Source organism: Scyliorhinus torazame, chromosome 20 (genome assembly GCF_047496885.1).
Source record: "Scyliorhinus torazame isolate Kashiwa2021f chromosome 20, sScyTor2.1, whole genome shotgun sequence".
NCBI classification, from domain to species: domain Eukaryota; kingdom Metazoa; phylum Chordata; class Chondrichthyes; order Carcharhiniformes; family Scyliorhinidae; genus Scyliorhinus; species Scyliorhinus torazame.
The window spans coordinates 30,273,355-30,288,787 of NC_092726.1; the positions used below are offsets into that span (position 1 = coordinate 30,273,355).

At 51.5% G+C, this 15,433-nt stretch overlaps 6 non-coding genes and 2 pseudogenes across 6 annotated transcripts; all 8 read left to right on the forward strand.

Annotated features, from left to right (window-relative positions):
• The first annotated feature begins 1,895 nt into the window (after positions 1 to 1,895).
• LOC140397329 (U2 spliceosomal RNA) lies at positions 1,896 to 2,056 on the forward strand (annotated as a pseudogene).
• A 1,213-nt stretch (positions 2,057 to 3,269) lies between these two features.
• Positions 3,270 to 3,449, forward strand: LOC140397128 (U2 spliceosomal RNA; annotated as a pseudogene).
• A 6,144-nt stretch (positions 3,450 to 9,593) lies between these two features.
• On the forward strand, positions 9,594 to 9,775 carry LOC140397216 (U2 spliceosomal RNA). The gene has a single exon (XR_011936765.1). It is a non-coding gene; the product is annotated as a U2 spliceosomal RNA (small nuclear RNA).
• A 785-nt stretch (positions 9,776 to 10,560) lies between these two features.
• LOC140397689 (U2 spliceosomal RNA) lies at positions 10,561 to 10,751 on the forward strand. The gene has a single exon (XR_011937121.1). It is a non-coding gene; the product is annotated as a U2 spliceosomal RNA (small nuclear RNA).
• A 785-nt stretch (positions 10,752 to 11,536) lies between these two features.
• Positions 11,537 to 11,727, forward strand: LOC140397450 (U2 spliceosomal RNA). The gene has a single exon (XR_011936888.1). It is a non-coding gene; the product is annotated as a U2 spliceosomal RNA (small nuclear RNA).
• A 785-nt stretch (positions 11,728 to 12,512) lies between these two features.
• On the forward strand, positions 12,513 to 12,703 carry LOC140397476 (U2 spliceosomal RNA). The gene has a single exon (XR_011936912.1). It is a non-coding gene; the product is annotated as a U2 spliceosomal RNA (small nuclear RNA).
• Positions 12,704 to 13,488: 785 nt separating this feature from the next.
• LOC140397661 (U2 spliceosomal RNA) lies at positions 13,489 to 13,679 on the forward strand. Its single transcript, XR_011937094.1, has one exon. It is a non-coding gene; the product is annotated as a U2 spliceosomal RNA (small nuclear RNA).
• A 785-nt stretch (positions 13,680 to 14,464) lies between these two features.
• LOC140397111 (U2 spliceosomal RNA) lies at positions 14,465 to 14,655 on the forward strand. The gene has a single exon (XR_011936708.1). It is a non-coding gene; the product is annotated as a U2 spliceosomal RNA (small nuclear RNA).
• Positions 14,656 to 15,433: the final 778 nt, after the last annotated feature.

Sequence of the window (15,433 nt, forward strand, 5' to 3'; positions counted from 1 at the left end):
ATATGCAGACATGCAGATAGTGAGATACAGCCTGTGTTATCCCAGAGTACATAACACATCACCAGCCACCTGCTGGCTCACCAGCTGAGAAAGCAGGCAGCCAAGAGGGAAATAGTCCAGATTAGAGACAGCAGAGCGAATTCAGTAGCAGAGCCAAAAAATGTCTACGAGGCATTTGAGACTTTCTACCGGGGGCTATTCACCTCCAAGCCCTCAGCTTAGGGATGAAACAGTTCCTCGATGGACGGGACACGCCAGCTGTGAGATAGACAGAAAATGGGGCTGGAAGCACCAGTAAAACTGGGAGAAGGGATGGCGCAGTGGTTAGCACTGGTGCCTCATGGTCCCGCCCCCCACATCCCTGTGACGATGGATGTGGCTGTCCTGCAACCCAGTGGTGTGGAGATGCTGGGATTCATCTTTCTGGAGCTGCGGGAGGTTAGGGGGAATTTAAACAAGTCTTCAACATCATAAAGAATTTGTTAAAAGAGAGAAATGGATCGATCCTCTGCCCCCAATTGCTCGACTGCATAAATCCCACCTTAGTTAGTGTCCCAATCCACCGGACTTTCCACAATACCATATCCAGCAATGCTCAGGAAGAATAATTGTTTTCCTATCCAGCCGTCTGTTCTATATTGAAGAAGCTGGTAAACTTTAGAAGGACAATTCTGCCTTCCTATCCACACTGCTGTTCACACAACAGTGAACTACGTCCAGATATACTTTGGACTGACTTTTCTGTGTCATTTTTGGCTCTATTGTTCATAAAAACTGATCAAGCTGAGCTGTACGAGATCTGCGTGTCCCCAGTGCACTCTGCTGAACACATCCAGATGTAGTCTGGGGCAATATTCCACTGTTCCGTTCCATCCTGGTGCTCCAGAGGACACATCCACCTGCCCTGCAGCCGAACCCAAACCCTAACCCTAACCCTAACTCTGAGTTTTATTTGCTCTCCTAGTTTCCTTAAGTTCCCAGTCCACATTGTCTCGCGGCGCCGAGGACCCGGGTTCGATCCCGGCCCCGGGTTACTGGCCGTGTTCCACACCCACTGACCCAAGCTGAACTTCAGAAGCCAAACTGTCTGTGCCCTTCCCACCTGGATGGTTCCGAAATCCCACCTCAAGCTCGACTGCAGGTTCTATCCTTTATAGAATCATAGAATCCCTACAGCGTGGAAGGCGGGCCATTCGGCCCATCGGGTCTGCGCTAGCCCTTGAAAAGAGCAACCTATTTAAGCCCACACCGCCACCCTATCCACATTCCCGCAACCCAAACTAACCTAAAGGGCATCTTAGCACGGCGAATCCACCTGACCTGCACATATTTGGACTGTGGGAGGAAAACAGAGAACCCAGAGGAAACCGTGTCAGAGAAAGTGCAAACTCCACATGGACAGACATCCGAGGCTGGAATTGAACCTGGGTTGCTGGCGCTCTGAGGCAAGCGTGCAAACCACTGTGACACCGGATTGCAGCCTCCTGGACTCTGCACTGCACAGGTTCACCGTGTAGGACAATCTCTGGGGTCTCTGACAGCCTCTTTTTTGTTTTATAATGAAATACACAGTTCTTAAAATTTAGAGTAGTCAATTATTTTTCCAATTTATGATGGCTAATCCACCTACCTCTCACATCTTTGAGTTGTGGGGTGAGACCCACGCAGAACCGGGGAGAATGTGCAAACTCCACGCGGCCAGTGACCCGTGGCCGGGGTCGAACCCGGGTCCTCGGCGCAGCGAGGCAATGTGGACTGGGAACTTAAGGAAATTAGGAGAGCAAAAACGGAACATGAAAGGATACAGGCAGGTAAAATTAACGAAAATTCTAAGTAATTTTACCAGCTCATTAAGGGTAAAAGGATAACTAGCAAATAGCCGGAAAACATGGGCTATCGCTTCTCGGCCTTTTGGTTCAGATCAAGTGTAGTACCTGTCCTTATCAGTTTAATATCTGGTATGTCCCCGATCGGGGAACCGAATATTAAATTGATTTTTGGGACACGGAGATGTCCGGGCGGACACGGACGGGTCTGGCCCATAACCCGACCCTACGCCACAGCAGTCACCCGGGCCATCTTCAAATTTATCTGGCGATCCAAGATGGACCGTGTCCGAAGGGACACCATGTACAAACCTCTGGAGAAGGGAGGGCGGAACGTACCAAACGCCTCCCTCATCCTGTTGGCCACCTTTGTGTCCAGCTGCATCAAGCTGTGCGTGGACCCGCAGTATGAAAACACCAAGTGTCACTACATACTGAGGTTCTACCTGTCCCCGGTGTTACGAAGGATGGGCCTGGCCTCATTGCCGCGGAACGCTCCAAGTAGTTGGACCGTACCGTACCACCTGTCCTTCGTGGAAAAGTTTTTGAAGAAAAACACCTTTGACCACAAGGCAATGAAGCAGTGGTCAGCACGTAATGTCCTCGAGGCCCTCAGGGAAAAGGAGACCGTGGAGGACGTTGGATGGTTCCCTGAGCAGACTGCCAGAGTCATCTGGCAGAACGCCTCATCACCAGAACTTTCAAACAAGCACCAAGACCTAGCTTGGCTGGTGGTGAGAAAGGCCCTCCCTGTCAGATTCTTCATGCACACCCGAAGGCTCTGCGCCAATGCACGCTGCCCTCGGAGTGGCTGTGGGGGAAATGAGACGGTCACACACCTCCTTGTGGAATGTGCCTTTGCAAAGAAGGTCTGGAGAGAGATGCAGTGGTATTTGTCAAGGTTTATCCCAAACAGATCTGTGACACAGGACTCTGTGCTCTACGGACTGTTTCCAGGGACACACACCGAGACAAATATCAACTGCTGCTGGAAGGTCATCAACTCGGTAAAAGACGCTCTTTGGTCTGCCCGAAACTTGCTGATCTTCCAGTGCAAAGAATTGTCCTCGACCGAGTGTTGCAGACTGGCACATTCCAAGGTCCAGGACTATGTGCTGAGGGACGCACTCAAGCTTGGGGCAGCTGCCGCCAAGGCGCAATGGGGAAAGACCACTGTGTAAAGTCTTTCCAGCAAATGTACACCGAGGGGCCGGTAACAGTGTAAAGCCCCTCGGTCGGGGCAACCAACACTCCAATGTATAAAACCAACATGCCACTGTAAATGTTTAAGAAGGAATTGTAATGTAAAGAGTGATATGTGTACGACAATATCAAAAGTGAATGAAAGAAAGTCAAGGCAACATGTAACCCTGCCGGAAATGTACAGTCAAGACAATTTGAAATGTTTCTGTAATGCTCATGATAAATTTTTATGAATAAAGTATATTTTTTGAAAAAAAAATAAAAAAATCTGTTCTTATCAGTTTAATATCTGATATGTCCTCAATCTGGGGACCGAATATTAAATTGATTTTTAGGACTCGGAGATGGTTCAGGGGCTTGCTCCTTCCGCTCCACGCATCAACCTGGTCTTGCAGTGCTTCCAGGAATGGTGCCCTCTCCCCGCTTTGGGGCGCAAAATGTATAAAAGCAGAAAATGCCGCAAAACCTGGCTTCCCCTTTTCTCTGTTGTCCAGTTGCCTCATCTTGACCAAATTAAGGCATTTCAAGCTCCAAAGCATTGCTAGCTTTTCTGCTGGCGGGAGCTTCGTGCACTAATGTTGCGAGTCGATGGACTCGAGGACTTTCGGCAGCCAGGCTCCGTTTTCAGCTGATATGCCGCACAGATTTCCTGCTGCTTTTTACAGGCCACTCACCCTCACCCTCGGATGCCGACTTGCCTTCTCCTCACTTCAGTTACCACATCCCTTCATCCTGCACAACGGGGAAGTGTGGCGACAGACTGAACGGCATCCTGTTTGGATGTAGGTACACCTTCACGGCGTCTCTTTTCGTTCTCCTGACTCCACGACCAACACGCCAGGGTGGAGCTCAGGGAGACTAGACATTGCCCTCTGTTGGATTCCGCCAGTACTTGCTGCTTGCACGGATTGCCCTTTGTTCGGCAAAGCTGGAGATGACTTCGACTCCCTCCGTTGGGTGTCACTGGGCCTTCACAGCGTCTCCATTTCATCTGGTGACGACAGGGGACGGCTTGCCAGACGATGTCTTCGTGTTGTGTTTACTGGTTCTGCATGCACAGACTCCACCGTGCTCGGCCAAGCTGGATGTCTCTTGACCAACAGTGAGCGTAGACTAAAAGTTCCAAAGCACAGTCGAGCGCAGCAAGGTGCACCTGAATGTCGGTGGATGAGGAGGACACGAGCCATTGCCGGAAAATATGGGTTCTTGCTTCTCGGCCTTTTGGCTAAGATCAAGTGTAGTCTCATTTGATCGAGGGAAGCTGAGGATTTCGATGACGATCGTGGATTGGAGAACTCGGAGGGATTGAAGTCGTCAAAGAAGAAACGTTTGGAGCTTGGCTGCTATTGGTGGATCTACATGCTGGCCTAAACCTCGTGTTTAGGCCTAACGCCGATACAGTTTCACACCCAACGTACGAGCTATGGATGCAGCTGCATCCCGACCACCAGGCTGGGCCGTGCGAAACACTGTCCGAGTCACAGTGAAGAAAACGGATGGAGAGTCACCTTTGGACCGGAAACACTTCGTGAAGAAGGTGCTGCTCGAGTGCTGTGGGTTTAAAGCAACAGAGATCTTCTGCTTGCAAAACTTCCCCAAAAATGGCTTCTTTGATGTCACCTTCAAGAGCGTCGCAGCGTGCATCAAATTCTTGAACGTCTTCAAGGAGAAAGGTAACCAGAGTCCCTTGTCGATCCTGACTGCGGAACCTCTGTTTACGCTACAGGCACAGCGAAATCGGGTTGTTACACTGCACACGTACAACCCCCACGTCCCTGTATCTGATGTGCTCACGTTCCTCGCCAGGTACGCTGAGCTGAAAAGTGACAGCGTGCAAGTGAAAGACACCTTCGGCATCTGGACAAGTGAGCACCAGGTCAAGGTGACCCTAAGAACGGACAGCAACGGAGCCATCCTGCATCCCCCCTCCAATTTCGCTATTGGAGTAAATCGTGGCTACCTCTACTACGTGGGACAGCCACGAGTATGCCACACCTGTGGCAAAACGGGGCATGTTGCCGCAAACTGCAGTGTGACCTTCTGCAAGAACTGCAGGCAGGAGGGACACATGACTAAGGACTGCAAAGAAGACAAGTGCTGCAACCTGTGTGGGGAGGCCGGCCATCTTTACAGGGCCTGCCCGAAACGCGGGGCGACATACGCTGAAATCATCAGCAGCGGAGTCAAAAAGGCGACCAGAGAGGAGGTGCATACACCCTCCACCGAAAAAGACACCACGGCTCAGAATGAGGAAAAGCAACAAAAGGGCCCCCAACAAAAAGAAGAGGCCCCAGCACCTCCTGACAACCCAACCCCAGCCCCATCTGATGAGGAACACTCAATGGAAGAGGAAGAGGATGGGACAAAGAATAAAGAGCCCTGGGAAACAGTGAACAGGGACAAACGAAAGCGGAAACAAAAAAACAAACTGAAGAACCCCCCGAGGGGTAGTGGCAAAAAGCGACACCTCTCAGCCGGCGCACTTAGCGCCGACACCTCATCCGATGAGGGAAAACAGGACAAGAATCGGCCTCAAATAAAGAGGCAAAGCACCAACGTGGAACGGAAGGCACAGACCCCCCAGACCACCGACCGGGAAGGAAACAAGGTCACAGACCAACCCCCGATAGTAACGAGCAGCAACAACCCAGGTGAAGACCGGCCTGCAACCCCAACACCTACTGACTGCCATGACGAACGCCAGGGCTACATCACCCCCCCAATGCATCTGCATCAAAATCACGGGGCCAGTACGGACCAGAACAGCTTTCTCAGCCCTGCAACTGTGCTAAAATTTGCGAGCACCACCGGCATGCTGGGGAACATCCAACAGCTGGAACAGCCAACTGTATAGACTCTGGACTCTTGAGACTGGTAAATCTATCTTTTTTATAATGGGTTTAAAAATTGCATCCATAAATGTGCGAAGCATCAAAGATACTTCGCGGTGTGTAGCCACACTCAACTATTTGGCAAATGTAAAAGCTGACCTACTGTTCCTGCAGGAGTGCGGAATTCCGCACCTCAGCAACTACAGGCGCTGGTCGAGCTGGTGGTCCCACGGGCCATCCATCTGGTCAGGAGGAAACGACTGCCGCTCCTCCGGCCTGGGTATTCTGCTGCGGGGAGGCAACTTCACCATCTCCGACGTTAAGGAGGTGGTGGGCGGGCGCCTCCTCGTAGCAGACGTGAAATACAAAAACACCCCTCTCAGACTTATTAATGTGTACGCCCCGGCCGTAAAAAGTGAGCGGCTGGCAGTTCTTCAGCAACTCCCACTGCTGTTGGCCACCTCCAAGCCGGTCATCCTGGGTGGTGACTTCAACTGCATCATCGATGCGGCTGGACGATCCAGCAAAGCCGACAGCAAACTAGACGCTACGTCCAGACTCCTGATGGAAACGGTAAAAGACGCCAAGCTGCTCGACGTCTGCAGCAACCCTGCAGACGGCGCGCAGCGTAGATACACATGGTCACGGCCAGAAGGGTCCGTCCGCTCCAGGATAGACTTCTTTTTTGTGTCCCGAGCTTTCACGGTCAGGTCCACCGACGTAACGCCGGTGTTCTTCACTGACCACTGCCTCCTACTGGCCGACTGCCACCTGCAGGAAGACCAGGGGGTAGGCAGGGGGACGTGGAAGCTAAATGTAAAACTGCTGACCCCTGAGAACATCGAGGAACTCAGGAGGGATTACAAAGGTTGGAGAACCGTGAAACCCCTCTTTGAGGCCCCACATCTCTGGTGGGAAGCAATCAAGGGGAATATCAAGAGGTTTTTCATCCTCAAGGGCGTTCAAAATGTGAGAGAGAGACGAGGGGTCATGTCCAGGCTCCAGAAAAGTATGAAAAATTTGCTCCAGCTGCAGTCGATGGGGGTGGATGTCAAGGAGGATCTCCAAGAGGTGAAGAGCCAGCAAGCCTCGCTCTACACCTCGGAGGCCTCCAAGGTTATCTTCCGTTCCAGAGTCCGCTCCGTGGAGCAGGACGAAAAGTGCTCACGCTTCTTCTTCCAAAAGGTGCACAGAGAGACCTCTGTGATCAGCAGCCTGAAGGAAGAAGATGGCTCTGAAAAGTCATCGCAGTCTGACATCCTGAGGATCAGCCAATCCTTTTATGCCGGACTGTATGACCTGAAGCCAACAGATAGCACTGTTTCCCAGACCTTCCTGTCGACTATCACGGAGGTCATAGGCGACAGCGAGCTGGAAAACCTGGACAAACCACTAACTCTGGACGAGCTGACAAAGGCCGCCAAGTCCTTCGAGACGAGTAAAACTCCCGGAAGCGACGGCTTACCGGTTGAGTTGTATTCGGCTCTGTGGGACTGGATGGGCCCAGACCTGCTGGAAGTGTACGAGAGTATGCTTCTGGAAGGCAGCATGTCAGAGTCCATGAGGAAAGGCATCATCACCCTCATCTACAAACAGAAGGGGGAAAGGGAAGAAATTCGAAATTGGCGACCCATTTCACTGTTGAATGTGGACTACAAAATTCTAGCAAAGGTCATCGCCAATCGGGTCAGGTCTGCTCTGGAGTCGGTGATCCACCCTGACCAGACCTGTGCTGTACCCGGCAGGAAGATCTCTGATAGCCTCGCGCTACTCAGGGATACGATCGCCTACGTGCAGGACAGGGGGGTGGACACTTGCCTCATCAGCCTTGACCAGGAGAAGGCTTTTGACAGAATATCGCACACCTACATGATGGATGTGCTCTCCAAAATGGGGTTTGGGGAGGGAATTCGCAATTGGATCAAACTGCTCTACACAAACATCTATAGCGCAGTCTCAATCAATGGGTGGGAATCAGAAAAGTTCCAGATCAGATCTGGAGTCAGGCAGGGCTGCCCTCTCTCCTCTGCCCTTTTTGTGTGCTGCATAGAACCTTTTGCCGAGTCCATCAGGAGGGATCCGGGTATAAGAGGAGTGACGATCCCAGGCAGTGGAGGCATGCAAGTCAAGGCCTCCCTGTACATGGACGACGTTGCCGTCTTCTGCTCGGATCCTGCGTCTGTACGCAGGCTCTTAACCACCTGCGACCAGTTTGAACTGGCCTCTGGAGCCAAGGTAAACCGGGGCAAGAGCGAGGCCATATTCTTTGGGAACTGGGCCGACCGGTCCTTTGTCCCCTTCACTGTCAGGTCAGATTACCTGAAGGTGCTGGGTATATGGTTCGGAGCTGCTGGGGCGTGCACCAAAAACTGGGAGGAGCGCATAGGAAAGGTAAGACAGAAACTGGGCTGGTGGGAGCAACGCTCCCTCTCCATTGCGGGCAAAACCCTGGTCATCAGGTGTGAGGTACTCTCGGTGCTACTGTACGTGGCGCAGGTCTGGCCCATAACCCGACCCTACGCCACAGCAGTCACCCAGGCCATCTTCAAATTTATCTGGCGATCCAAGATGGACCGTGTCCGAAGGGACACCATGTACAAACCTCTGGAGAAGGGAGGGCGGAAGGTACCCAACGCCTCCCTCATCCTGTTGGCCACCTTTGTGTCCAGCTGCATCAAGCTGTGCGTGGACCCCCAGTATGCAAACACCAAGTGTCACTACATACTGAGGTTCTACCTGTCCCCGGTGTTGCGAAGGATGGGCCTGGCCTCATTGCCGCGGAACGCTCCAAGTAGTTGGACCGTACCGTACCACCTGTCCTTTGTGGAAAAGTTTTTGAAGGAAAACACCTTTGACCACAAGGCAATGAAGCAGTGGTCAGCACGTAATGTCCTCGAGGCCCTCAGGGAAAAGGAGACCGTGGAGGACGTTGGATGGTTCCCTGAGCAGACTGCCAGAGTCATCTGGCAGAACGCCTCATCACCAGAACTTTCAAACAAGCACCAAGACCTAGCTTGGCTGGTGGTGAGAAAGGCCCTCCCTGTCAGATTCTTCATGCACACCCGAAGGCTCTGCACCAATGCACGCTGCCCTCGGAGTGGCTGTGGGGGAAATGAGACGGTCACACACCTCCTTGTGGAATGTGCCTTTGCAAAGAAGGTCTGGAGAGAGATGCAGTGGTATTTGTCAAGGTTTATCCCAAACAGATCTGTGACACAGGACTCTGTGCTCTACGGACTGTTTCCAGGGACACACACCGAGACAAATATCAACTGCTGCTGGAAGGTCATCAACTCGGTAAAAGACGCTCTTTGGTCTACCCGAAACTTGCTGATCTTCCAGTGCAAAGAATTGTCCTCGACCGAGTGTTGCAGACTGGCACATTCCAAGGTCCAGGAATACGTGCTGAGGGACGCACTCAAGCTTGGGGCAGCTGCCGCCAAGGCGCAATGGGGAAAGACCACTGTGTAAAGTCTTTCCAGCAAATGTACACCGAGGGGCGCATAACAGTGTAAAGCCCCTCGGTCGGGGCAACCAACACACCAATGTATAAAACAAACATGACAATGTAAATATTTAAGAAGGAATTGTAATGTAAAGAGTGATATGTGTATGACAATATCAAAAGTGAATGAAAGAAAGTCAAGGCAACATGTAACCCTGCCGGAAATGTACAGTCAAGACAATTTGAAATGTTTCTGTAATGCTCATGATAAATTTTTATGAATAAAGTATAGTTTTTTGAAAAAAAAAAAAAAAAAATCTGTTCTTATCAGTTTAATATCTGATATGTCCTCAATCTGGGGACCGAATATTAAATTGATTTTTAGGACTCGGAGATGGTTCAGGGGCTTGCTTCTTCTGCTCCACGCATTAACCTGGTTTTACAGTGCTTCCAGGAATGGTGCCCTCTCCCCGCTTTGGGGCGCAAAATGTATAAAAGCAGAAAATGCCGCAAAACCTGGCTTCCCCTTTTCTCTCTTGTCCAGTTGTCTCATCCTGACCAATTTAAAGCCTTTCAGGCTCCAAAGCATTGCTAGTTTTTCTGCTGGCGGGAGATTCGTGCACGAATGTTGCGAGCCGATGGACTCGCGGACTTGCGGCAGCCAGGCTCCGTTTTCAGCTGATATGCCGCACAGATTTCCTGCTGCTTTTTACAGGCCACTCACCTTCACACTCGGATGCCGACTTGCCTTCTCCTCACTTCAGTTACCACATCCCTTCATCCTGCACAACGGGGAAGTGTGGCGACAGACTGAACGGCATCCTGTTTGGATGTAGGTATACCTTCACGGCGTCTCTTTTCGTTCTCCTGACTCCACGACCAACACGCTAGGGTGGAGCTCAGGGAGACTAGACATTGCCCTCTGTTGGATTCCGCCAGTACTTGCTGCTTGCACGGATTGTCCTTTTTTCGGCAAAGGTGGAGATTTCTTCCACTCCCTCCGTTGGGTGTCACTGGCCTTCACAGCGTCTCCATTTCATCTGGTGACGACAGGGGACGGCTTGCCAGACGATGTCTTCGTGTTGTGTTTTACTGGTTCTGCATGCACAGACTCCACCGTGCTCGGCCAAGCTGGAGGTTTCTTGACCAACAGTGAGCGTAGACTAAAAGTTCCAAAGCACAGTCGAGCGCAGCAAGGTGCACCTGAATGTCGGTGGACGAGGAGGACAAGAGCCATTGCCGGAAAATATGGGCTATCGCTTCTCGGCCTTTTGGCTCAGATCAAGTGTAGTATCTGTTCTTATCAGTTAAATATCTGATATGTCCTCAATATGGAGACCGAATATTAAATTGATTTTTAGGACTCGGAGATGGTTCAGGGGCTTGCTCCTTCCGCTCCACGCATCAACCTGGGCTTGCAGTGCTTCCAGGAATGGTGCCTTCACCCCGCTTTGGGGCGGAAATGTATAAAAGCAGAAAATGCCGCAAAACCTGCCTACCCCTTTTCTCTGTTGTCCAGTTGCCTCATCTTGACCAATTTAAGGCATTTCAAGCTCCAAAGCATTGCTAGCTTTTTTGCTGGCGGGAGCTTCGTGCACTAATGTTGCGAGTCGATGGACTCGAGGATTTTCGGCAGCCAGGCTCCGTTTTCAGCTGATATGCCGCACAGATTTCCTGCTGCTTTTTACAGGCCACTCACCCTCACCCTCGGATGCCGACTTGCCTTCTCCTCACTTCAGTTACCACATCCCTTCATCCTGCACAACGGGATACTGTTGCGACAGACTGAACGGCATCCTGTTTGGATGTAGGTATACCTTCACGGCGTCTCTTTTAGTTCTCCTGACTCCACGACCAACACGCCAGGGTGGAGCTCAGGGAGACTAGACATTGCCCTCTGTTGGATTCCGCCAGTACTTGCTGTTTGCACGGATTGCCCTTTGTTCGGCAAAGGTGGAGATGACTTCGACTCCCTCTGTTGGGTGTCACTGGGCTTTCACAGCGTCTCCATTTCATCTGGTGACGACAGGGGACGGCTTGCCAGACGATGTCTTCCTGTTGTGTTTTACTGGTTCTGCATGCTCAGACTCCACCGTGCTCGGCCAAGCAGGATGTCTCTTGTCCAAGAGTGAGCGTAGACTAAAAGTTCCAAAGCGCAGTCGAGCGCAGCAAGGTGCACCTGAATGTCGGTGGACGAGGAGGACAAGAGCCATTGCCGGAAAATATGGGCTATCGCTTCTCGGCATTTTGGCTCAGATCAAGTGTAGTATCTGTTCTTATCAGTTTAATATCTGATATGTCCTCAATCTGGGGACCGAATATTAAATTGATTTTTAGAACTCGGAGATGGTTCAGGGGCTTGCTCCTTCCGCTCCACGCATCAACCTGGTTTTGCAGTGCTTCCAGGAATGGTGCCCTCTCCCCGCTTTGGGGTGCAAAACGTATAAAAGCAGAAAATGCCGCAAAACATGGCTTCCCCTTTTCTCTCTTGTCCAGTTGTCTCATCCTGACCAATTTAAGGCCTTTCAGGCTCCTAAGCATTGCTAGCTTTTCTGCTGGCGGGAGCTTCGTGCACGAATGTTGCGAGCCGATGGACTCGCGGACTTGCGGCAGCCAGGCTCCGTTTTCAGCTGATATGCCACACAGATTTCCTGCTGCTTTTTAAAAGCCACTCACCCTCACCCTCGGATGCCGACTTGCCTTCTCCTCACTTCAGTTACCACATCCCTTCATCCTGCACAACGGGGAAGTGTGGCGACAGACTGAACGGCATCCTGTTTGGATGTAGGTACACCTTCACGGCGTCTCTTTTCGTTCTCCTGACTCCACGACCAACACGCCAGGGTGGAGCTCAGGGAGACTAGACATTGCCCTCTGTTGGATTCCGCCAGTACTTGCTGCTTGCACGGATTGCCCTTTGTTCGGCAAAGGTGGAGATGACTTCGACTCCCTCCGTTGGGTGTCACTGGGCCTTCACAGCTTCTCCATTTCATCTGGTGACGACAGGGGACGGCTTGCCAGACGATGTCTTCGTGTTGTGTTTACTGGTTCTGCATGCTCAGACTCCACCGTGCTCGGCCAAGCTGGATGTCTCTTGACCAACAGTGAGCGTAGACTAAAAGTTCCAAAGCACAGTCGAGCGCAGCAAGGTGCACCTGAATGTCGGTGGATGAGGAGGACACGAGCCATTGCCGGAAAATATGGGTTATCGCTTCTCGGCCTTTTGGCTCAGATCAAGTGTAGTATCTGTTCTTATCAGTTTAATATCTGATATGTCCTCAATCTGGGGACCGAATGTTAAATTGATTTTTAGGACTCGAAGATGGTTCAGGGGCTTGCTCCTTCTGCTCCACGCATCAACCTGGTCTTGCAGTGCTTCCAGGAATGGTGCCCTCTCCCCGCTTTGGGGCGCAAAATGTATAAAAGCAGGAAATGCCGCAAAACCTGGCTTCCCCTTTTCTCACTTGTCCAGTTGTCTCATCCTGACCAATTTAAAGCCTTTCAGGCTCCAAAGCATTGCTAGTTTTTCTGCTGGCGGGAGCTTCGTGCACGAATGTTGCGAGCCGATGGACTCGCGGACTTGCGGCAGCCAGGCTCCGTTTTCAGCTGATATGCCACGCAGATTTCCTGCTGCTTTTTACAGGCCACTCACCTTCACACTCGGATGCCGACTTGCCTTCTCCTCACTTCAGTTACCACATCCCTTCATCCTGCACAACGGGGAAGTGTGGCGACAGACTGAACGGCATCCTGTTTGGATGTAGGTACACCTTCACGGCGTCTCTTTTCTTTCTCCTGACTCCACGACCAACACGCTAGGGTGGAGCTCAGGGAGACTAGACATTGCCCCCTGTTGGATACCGCCAGTACTTGCTGCTTGCACGGATTGTCCTTTGTTCGGCAAAGGTGGAGATTTCTTCCACTCCCTCCGTTGGGTGTCACTAGCCTTCACAGCGTCTCCATTTCATCTGGTGACGACAGGGGACGGCTTGCCAGACGATGTCTTCGTGTTGTGTTTTACTGGTTCTGCATGCACAGACTCCACCGTGCTCTGCCAAGCTGGAGGTTTCTTGACCAACAGTGAGCGTAGACTAAAAGTTCCAAAGCACAGTCGAGCGCAGCAAGGTGCACCTGAATGTCGGTGGATGAGGAGGACAAGAGCCATTGCAGGAAAATATGGGCCATCGCTTCTCGGCCTTTTGGCTCAGATCACGTGTAGTATCTGTTCTTATCAGTTTAATATCTGATATGTCCTCAATATGGAGACCGAATATTAAATTGATTTTTAGGACTCGGAGATGGTTCAGGGGCTTGCTCCTTCCGCTCCACGCATCAACCTGGGCTTGCAGTGCTTCCAGGAATGGTGCCTTCACCCCGCTTTGGGGCGGAAATGTATAAAAGCAGAAAATGCCGCAAAACCTGCCTACCCCTTTTCTCTGTTGTCCAGTTGCCTTATCTTGACCAATTTAAGGCATTTCAAACTCCAAAGCATTGCTAGCTTTTCTGCTGGCGGGAGCTTCGTGCACTAATGTTGCGAGTCGATGGACTCGAGGACTTTCGGCAGCCAGGCTCCGTTTTCAGCTGATATGCCGCACAGATTTCCTGCTGCTTTTTACAGGCCACTCACCCTCACCCTCGGATGCAGACTTGCCTTCTCCTCACTTCAGTTACCACATCCCTTCATCCTGCACAACGGGATACTGTTGCGACAGACTGAACGGCATCCTGTTTGGATGTAGGTATACCTTCACGGCGACTCTTTTAGTTCTCCTGACTCCACGACCAACACGCCAGGGTGGAGCTCAGGGAGACTAGACATTGCCCTCTGTTGGATTCCGCCAGTACTTGCTGTTTGCACGGATTGCCCTTTGTTCGGCAAAGGTGGAGATGACTTCGACTCCCTCTGTTGGGTGTCACTGGGCCTTCACAGCGTCTCCATTTCATCTGGTGACGACAGGGGACGGCTTGCCAGACGATGTCTTCCTGTTGTGTTTTACTGGTTCTGCATGCTCAGACTCCACCGTGCTCGGCCAAGCTGGATGTCTCTTGACCAACAGTGAGCGTAGACTAAAAGTTCCAAAGCACAGTCGAGCGCAGCAAGGTGCACCTGAATGTCGGTGGATGAGGAGGACACGAGCCATTGCCGGAAAATATGGGTTATCGCTTCTCGGCCTTTTGGCTCAGATCAAGTGTAGTATCTGTTCTTATCAGTTTAATATCTGATATGTCCTCAATCTGGGGACCGAATGTTAAATTGATTTTTAGGACTCGGAGATGGTTCAGGGGCTTGCTCCTTCTGCTCCACGCATCAACCTGGTCTTGCAGTGCTTCCAGGAATGGTGCCCTCTCCCCGCTTTGGGGCGCAAAATGTATAAAAGCAGGAAATGCCGCAAAACCTGGCTTCCCCTTTTCTCACTTGTCCAGTTGTCTCATCCTGACCAATTTAAAGCCTTTCAGGCTCCAAAGCATTGCTAGTTTTTCTGCTGGCGGGAGCTTCGTGCACGAATGTTGCGAGCCGATGGACTCGCGGACTTGCGGCAGCCAGGCTCCGTTTTCAGCTGATATGCCACACAGATTTCCTGCTGCTCTTTACAGGCCACTCACCTTCACACTCGGATGCCGACTTGCCTTCTCCTCACTTCAGTTACCACATCCCTTCATCCTGCACAACGGGGAAGTGTGGCGACAGACTGAACGGCATTCTCTTTGGATGTAGGTATACCTTCACGGCGTCTCTTTTCTTTCTCCTGACTCCACGACCAACACGCTAGGGTGGAGCTCAGGGAGACTAGACATTGCCCCCTGTTGGATACCGCCAGTACTTGCTGCTTGCACGGATTGTCCTTTGTTCGGCAAAGGTGGAGATTTCTTCCACTCCCTCCGTTGGGTGTCACTGGCCTTCACAGCGTCTCCATTTCATCTGGTGACGACAGGGGACGGCTTGCCAGACGATGTCTTCGTGTTGTGTTTTACTGGTTCTGCATGCACAGACTCCACCGTGCTCGGCCAAGCTGGAGGTTTCTTGACCAACAGTGAGCGTAGACTAAAAGTTCCAAAGCACAGTCGAGCGCAGCAAGGTGCACCTGAATGTCGGTGGATGAGGAGGACAAGAGCCATTGCAGGAAAAT